This window comes from Bison bison, unplaced genomic scaffold, assembly GCF_000754665.1.
Source record: "Bison bison bison isolate TAMUID 2011002044 unplaced genomic scaffold, Bison_UMD1.0 scf7180017850856, whole genome shotgun sequence".
Classification (NCBI taxonomy): domain Eukaryota; kingdom Metazoa; phylum Chordata; class Mammalia; order Artiodactyla; family Bovidae; genus Bison; species Bison bison.
The window spans coordinates 8,993-17,455 of NW_011481429.1; positions in this window are offsets into that span (position 1 = coordinate 8,993).

Sequence of the window (8,463 nt, forward strand, 5' to 3'; positions counted from 1 at the left end):
AGAGATTAAAATTACTAGAATTGTGCTGTACTTATTCACTCAACTAGTCTGACTCTTTGTGACTTCATGGACTGTCGCCTACCAGGCACCTCTGTCCATGGGGATTCTCCAGGCAAGAATGCTAGAGTGGGTTGCCATGGCCTCCTCCAGTGGATCTTTCCAATCCAGGGGTTGTACCCAGGTCTTTGCATTGCAGGCAGATTGTTTACTGTCTGAGTCACCAAGGAAGCCCAAAAACACTGGAGTGGGTAGCCTACTCCTTCTGCAGGGGAACTTCCTGACCCAGGAATTGAACCAGGGTCTCCTGCATTGCAGGTGGATTCTTTAGCAGCTAAAATACCAGCATTATTGCAGATAAAACTGGATATGAGAATATGGCTTATACATGCTTCTCCACCCCTTTCTTGAGAATTAGAGTCACCTGGGCAAACAGAATAGTAAGATAATTCTTGCTCCCTCCTCCCCTTTGACATGATCAAGCAGCATCTCTGACTGAGATGGACATGTGTATCAACTACACAGAGCAGAAAAGGACATTTCTATTGATGATGAGGCACCTCTGGTGATCTTTTTCATCATGTCATGTGTTTCCATTCATCAAACCAGTGTAGTTAAGTGGGAATCTATAGAGAGGATCTGAAGTGCCCCTCAAAATCAACACTGCTTTTACACTTGCCTCTGGATATCTTTGAAAGAAAGATAATGTACACTATTGTACAGTAGAATACACAAAAGCACAACCATTTGTAGAGGATTTACACACATAATGTACACCAGTCATGAGAACTAACTTATGTAATTCAACATGTGAACAACACATTCACATCTTTGAAAATTCAGAGTTTGAAGGTTCATATGTAAAGGACTTATTGTATATGAATACAGTTTTGCTGTTTGTGAGAACATGGATTCACTTGGAGGGCATTAAACTGCTGAAATAATGCATAAAAAGAAAACACACACAAATGTTGTATGATATGACATGTATGTGGAATAGCAAAAATACAACAAACTTGATAAGTAAACAAAAAAGCAAACTCACAAATATAGGAACAAAACTATGGCTACCTGTGGGGAGAAGGAAGTGGGGAAAGGCAATATAGGGTTAGGGGGAAATCGAGTTATTATAAGAATATGTAAAATCATGTGTTTGAAACTCTTGAAAATTTTAAAGCATTGCAGAATTTTAAAAATCTTTCACTAAACGAGGATGGAGGTCCTAAGATGGCAGAGGAATAGGGTGGGGAGACCACTTTCTCCCCCACAAATTCATAGAAGGGTCATTTGAACACTGAGCAAATTCTACAAAACAACTTCTGAATGCTGGCAGAGGACACCAGGCAACCAGAAAGGCAACCCATTCTCTTCGAAAGGAGATGTTTTATCATCAGTGTGATATGGATGAAGAAGCCTTGAGGCTACTGTAAGACTGAAAACCAGAGGCAGGAGGCTTAAATCCAAAACTTGAGAACACCAGAAAACTCCTGACTCCAAGGAACATTAATTGACAAGAGCTCATCCAAAAGCCTCCATAGCTACACTGAAACCAAGCCCCACCCAAGAGCCAACAAGTTTCAGAGCAAGACATACCAAGCTAATTCTCTAGCAACACAGGAACATAACCCTGAGCATTAATATACAGGTGGCCAAAAGTCACACCAAACCCATAGACACCTCAAAACTCACAACTTTATACTTCATTACACTCCAGAGAGAAGAGATCCAGCTTCACCCACCAGAACACCAATGCAAACTTCCCTAACCAGGAACCCTCGACAAGCCACTCATCCAAACCCTCCCCCAGGGAGGAACCTTCACAATAAAGAGGAACCACAAACTTCCAGCATACAGAAAGGCCACTCCAAACACAGCAATCTAAACAAGATGAAAAGGCAGATAAATATTCAGCAGGTAAAAGAACATGATAAATGCCCACCAAACCAAACAAAAGAGGAGGAGATAGGGAGTCTATCTGAAAAAGAATTCAGAATAATGATAGTGAAAATGACCCCAAATCTTGAAAACAAAATGGAGTTACAGATAGTCTGGAGACAAGGATTAAGAATATGCAAGAAATGTTTCACAAGCACCTAGAAGAAATAAAAGAGTCAATCAATAATGAATAATGCAATAACTGAGATCAAAAGCACTCTGGAGGGAACCAACAGTAGAATAACTGAGGCAGAAGATAGGATTAGTGAGGTGGAAGATAGAATGATGGAAATAAATGAAGCAGGGAGGAAAAAAGAAAAAAAAGAAAAAGAAATGAAGACAACTTCAGAGACCTCTGGAACAGTGTCAAATTCCCTAACATTCGAATCATAAGAGTCCCAGAAGAACACAAAAAGAAAGGTCATGAGAAATACTTGAGACAATAGTTGAAAAGTTCCCTACAGTGGTGAAGGAAATAGCCATCTGAGTCCAAGAAACCAAGCATGTCCAAACAGAATAAACCCAAGGAGAAACACACCAAGGCACATATTAATCAAATTAATTAAGATCAAACACAAAGAATGAATATTATCTTTCAACAAAAACTCTTCAGGCCAGAAGGGAATGGCAGGACATAAAGTGATGAAAGAAAAAAGCCTACAACCCAGATTACTGTACTCAGCAAGGATCTCATCCAAATATGAAGAAGAAATCAAAAGTTTTACAGACAAGCAAAAGCCGAGAGAATTCAGCAGCACCAAACAAGTTCTCCAACAAATGCTAAATGATCTTCTCTAGACAGGAAACACAGAAAGGGTGTATAAACTCGAAACCAAAACAACAAAGTAAATTGAAACGGGATCATACTTATCAATAATTACCTTAAATGTAAATGGTTTAAATGCCCTAACCAAAAGACAAAGACTGGCTGAATGGATACAAAAAAAAAGATCCCTATATATGCTGTTTACAAAAGACCCACCTCAACCCAAGGGACACATACAGACTGAAAGTGAAGGGCTGGAAAAAGATATTTCATGCAAATAGAGACCAAAAGAAAACAGGAATAGCAATACTCAGATAAAATAGACTTTGAAATAAAGGCTGTGAAAAGAGACAAAGAAGGACACTACATAATGATCAAAGGATCAATCCAAGAAGAAAATATAACAATTATAAATATATATGCAACCAACATAGGCATACCACAATATGTCAGGCAAATGCTAACAAGTATGAAAGTAGAAATTAACAGTAACACAATAATAGTGGAAGACTGTAATACCCCACTTAAACCTATGGATAAATCAACTAAACAGAAAACTAGCAAGGAAACACAAACTTTAAATGATACAATGGACCAGTTAGACCTAATTGATATCTATAGGACCTTTCTCCCCCCACCAAAAAATGAATTTCACCTTTTTCTCAAGTGCATATGGAACCTTCTCCAGGATAGATCACATCCTGGCCATAAATCTACCCTTGGTAAATTCCAAAAAATGGAAATCACTTCAAGTCCCTTTTCTGATCACAATGCAGTAAGATTAGATGTCAACTACAGGGGGGGAAAAAAAAAAAAAACCTATTAAAAATGCAAACACATGGAGGCTAAACAACACACTTCTGAATAACCAACAAATCACAGAAGAAATTTTAAAAAAAGAAATAAAAATATGCATAGAAACTAATGAAAATGAAAACACAACCCAAAACCTATGGGATTCAGTAAAAGCAGTGCTAACGGGAAGGTTCATAACAATACAAGCTTACCACAAGAAACAAGATAAAGATCAAATAAAAACCTAAGTCTACTCATAGAGCAACTAGAAAGAGAAGAAATGAAGAACCCCAGGGTTAGTAGAAAGGAAGAACTCATAAAAATTAGGGCAGAAATAAAGGGAAAAAAAGAAAAAAGAAACAAAGAAAACTATAGCAAAAATCAACAAAGCTAAAAGCTGGTTCTTGAGAAGATAAATAAAATAGCCAAACCATGGCTCTGGGAGGTGGGAGGGGCTTCACGGGAAAAAAAAAAAAAAATAGCCAAACCATTAGCCAGACTCTTCAATTAAAAAATGGAGAAGAATCAAATCAACAAAATTAGAAATTAAAATGGAAACATCACAACAGACAACACAGAAATACAAAAGATCATAAGAAACTACTATCAGCAACTATATGCCAATAAAATGGACAACTTGCAAGAAATGGGAAAATTCTTAGAAAAGTAAACTTTCCAAAACTGACCAAGGAAGAAATACAAAATCGTAACAGACCTATCACAAGCACAGAAATTGAAACTATAATCAGAAATCTTCTATCAAACAAAAGCCCAGGACCAGATAGCTTCACAGCTGAATTTTACCAAAAAATTCTACCATTCTACCATTTAGAGAAGAGCTAACACCTATCCTCCTCAAACTCTTCCAGAAAATTGCAGAGGAAGGTAAACTTCCAAACTCATTCTAAGAGGCCACCATCACCCTAATACCAAAACCAAATAAAGATGCCACAAAAAAATAAAACTACCAGCCAATATCACTGATGAACATAGATGCAAAAATCCTTAACAAAATTCTAGCAAACAGAATCCAACAGCATATCAAAAAGATCTACATCATGATGAAGTGGGCTTTATCCCAGGAATGCAAGGATTCTTCAATATTTACAGATCAATCAATGTGATATAGCACATTAACAAATTGAAATATAAAAGCCATATGATTATTTTAATAGATGCTGAGAAATCCTTTGACAAAATTCAACATCCATTTACAATAACAACCCTCCAGAAAGCATGCATAGAAGGAACATACCTCAACATAATAAAAGCAATATATGATAAACCCACAGCTAACATTATCCTCAATGGTGAAAAATAGAAAACATTTCCCCTAAAGTCAGGAACAAGACAAGGGTGCCTACTCTCACCACTACTATTCAACATAATTTTGGAAGTTTTAGCCATAGAAGAAGAAAAGAAATGAAATCCAGATTGGAAAAAAAGTAAAACTCTCACTTTTTGCAGATGACATGATCCTCTACATAGAAAACCCTAAAGACTCCACCAAAAAATTACTATGCTATGCTACGCTAAGTCACTTCAGTCATGTCCGACTCTGTGTGACCCCATAGACATAGAGCCTACCAGGCTCCCCCGTCCCTGGGATTCTCCAGGCAAGAACACTGGAGTGGGTTGCCATTTCCTTCTCCAATGCATGAAAGTGAAAAGTGAAAGTGAAGTCGCTCAGTCGTGTCCAACTCTTAGCTAATCAATGAATATAGTAAAATTGCAGGATATAAAATTAACACACAGAAATCTCTTGCATTCCTATACACTAACAATGAGTAAACAGAAAGAGAAATTAAGGAAACAATTCCATTCACCATTGCAACAAAAAGAATAAAATACTTAGGAGTAAATCTACCTAAGGGAAAAAAAAAGACCTATATATAGAAAACTATAAAACATTGATGAATGAAATCAAAGATGACACAAATAGATGGAGAAATATACCATGTTCATGGATTGGAAGAATCTATATAGTGAAAATCCGTATACTATCCAAAACAATCTATAGATTCAATGCAATCCATATCAAGCTACCAACGGTATTTTTCAGAGAACTGGAATAAATAATTTTGCAATTTGTATGGAAATACAAAAACCTCGAATAGTGAAAGCAATCTTTAGAAAGAAGAATGGAACTGGAAGAATCAACCTGCCTAACTTCAGACTATACTACAAAGCTACAGTCATTAAGACAGTATAGTACTGGCACAAAGACAGAAATATAGATCAATGGAACAAAATAGAAAGCCCAGAGATAAATCCTCAAACCTTATCTTTGACAAAGGTGGCAAGAATATACAATGGAGAAAGACAATCTGTTTAACAAGTGGTGCTGGGGGAAACTGGTCAACTACTTAGTAAAAAAAAAAAAAGAATGGATCTATAACACTTTCTAACATCATACACAAAAATAAACTCAAAATGGATTAAAGATCTAAATGTAAGACCAGAAACTATAAAACTCCTAGAGGAAAACATAGGCAGAACACTCTCTGACATAAATCACAGCAGGATCCTCTATGACCCACCTCCCAGATTAATGGAAATAAAAGCAAAAATAAACAAGTGGGACCTAATTAAAAGCTTGTGCACAGCAAAGGAAACTATAAGTAAGGTGAAAAGACAGCCTTCAGAATGGGAGAAAATAATAGCAAGGGAAACAATTGACAAAGAATTAATCTCGAAAATATACAAGCAGCTCCTGCAGCTCAATTCTAGATAAATAAACCACCCAGTTAAAAAATGGGCCAAAGAACTAAACAGATATTTCTCCAAAGAAGACATACAGATGGCTAATACACACATGAAAAGATATTCAACATCACTTATTATCAGAGAAATGCAATTCAAAACCACAATGAGGTATTATCTCACGTCAGTCAGAATGGCTGCTGTCAAAAAGTCTACAAACAACAAATGCTGAAGAGGGTGCACAGAAAGTGGCAAAGATGATGGATGTCACTTCCATAATTAGGCTATATAAAATTGTGACTTTTGTCTTGCCAGTAGTATCTCTTTCTCTCTGGATTTGAGATAAAGCAGATATATTGTGAGTTTCCTTAGGAAGATACCATTGTGACAATGAACTGTGTGTGGACACTTTCAGGAGACAACAAGAAACTGAAGCCAATGAGGTACCATCTCACGCTGGTCAGAATGGCTGCTATCAAAAAGTCTACCAACAATAAATGCTGGAGAGGGTGTGGAGGAAAAGGAACGCTCTTACACTGTTGGTGGGAATGCAGACTAGTACAGCCACTATAGAGAACAGTGTGGAGATTCCTTAAAAATTGGGAATAGAACTACCATATGAACCAGTAATCCCATTACTGGGCATACACACCAAGAAAACCAGAATTGAAAGAGACATGTGTACCCCGATGTTCACTGCAGCACTGTTTACAACAGCCAGGACATGGAAGCAACCTACATGTTCATTGGTAGATGAGTGGATAAGAAAGCTGTGGTACATATACACAACGGAGTATTACTCAGCTATTAAAAAAAATGCATTTGAATCAGTTCTAATGAGGTGTATGAAACTGGAGCCTGTTATACAGAGTGAAGTAAGTCCAAAGAAAAACACCAATACAGTATATTAAAGCACATATATATGGAATTTAGAAAGATGGTTACCATGACTCTCTGTGCAAGACAGAGACACAGATGTAAAGAACAGCCTTTTGAACTCTGTGGGAGAAGGCAAGGATGGGATGATCTGAGAGAATTGCTTTGAAACATGTATGTTATTGAAAGGTTTTCATTGACCCACGAAAAGATGCCAGGATTCTTGGCCTCTGGAGGAGAATTCAACCCAGGGCCAGAGACGAGGCTTGATCGCTCAGAGCTTTTGTGTAACAAAGTTTTATTAAAGTATAAAGGAGATAGAGAAAGCTCCTGACATAGTCATCAGAAGGGAGCAGAAAGAGTGCCCCCCTGCTAAGTCAGACATGACTGAGCAACTGAACTGAACTGAACTGAGCAGTCTATTAATGAAAGAAAGGAATGTCTTAAAAGTCAGAATGGTACCAGGCCCCTCATCCATAAGATGCATTTTGGGATAATCTTGGCACCAGAAGATTCATCCCAGGACATAAAACGATTGACTTGAATCTTGTAGAAGGGCAGATTACCATACAAATGGTTTTGTTTACACAGATTCAGTTCAGTTCAGTTCAGTTCAGTCGTTCAGTCGTGTCCAACTCTTTGCAACCCCATGAATCGCAGCACGCCAGGCCTCCCTGCCCATCACCAACTCCTAGAGTTCACTCAGACTCATGTCCATCGAGTCAGTGATGCCATCCAGCCATCTCATCCTCTGTCATCCCCTTCTCCTCCTGCCCCCAATCCCTCCCAGCATCAGGGTCTTTTCCAATGAGTCAACTCTTTGCATGAGGTAGCCAAAGTACTGGAGTTTCGGTTTTAGCATCATTCCTTCCAAAGAAATCCAAGAGCTGATCTCCTTCAGAATGGACTGGTTGGATCTCCTTGCAGTCCAAGGGACTCTCAGGAGTCTTCTCCAACACCACAGTTCAAAAGCATCAATTCTTCAGAACTCAGCTTTCTTCACAGTCAGGGGAAGAATATCTGAGTATAGCATGCTGGTTTGTCAAGTAGGTTCTGAGCTATTAGGTGGAACCAACTTGAAGACAAAGTCTGGGGTAAATGCATAGTACATTAGCATAGCTTAAGACAAACGTTTCCATAAGAAAAATGCATTGGTTAGCTCAAGGTTTGAGAATAGTTAACTTCAGGTGAAACCAAGTGTCATTATGGCAACACAGCATTTTAAGAGAAACCTCCTTTTAAATTTGTACAGAGAAGGGAAAAAAAATATCGCTAGTTCATTTCCTCCTGACACTCAAGAGAGAGAAAAATGTCTGACACTTGCAGTCTATTTCCTCCATTTGGAAACCCCTAGCCTTCCTGCCTGTTACCCTCTCATTATCATATGTATC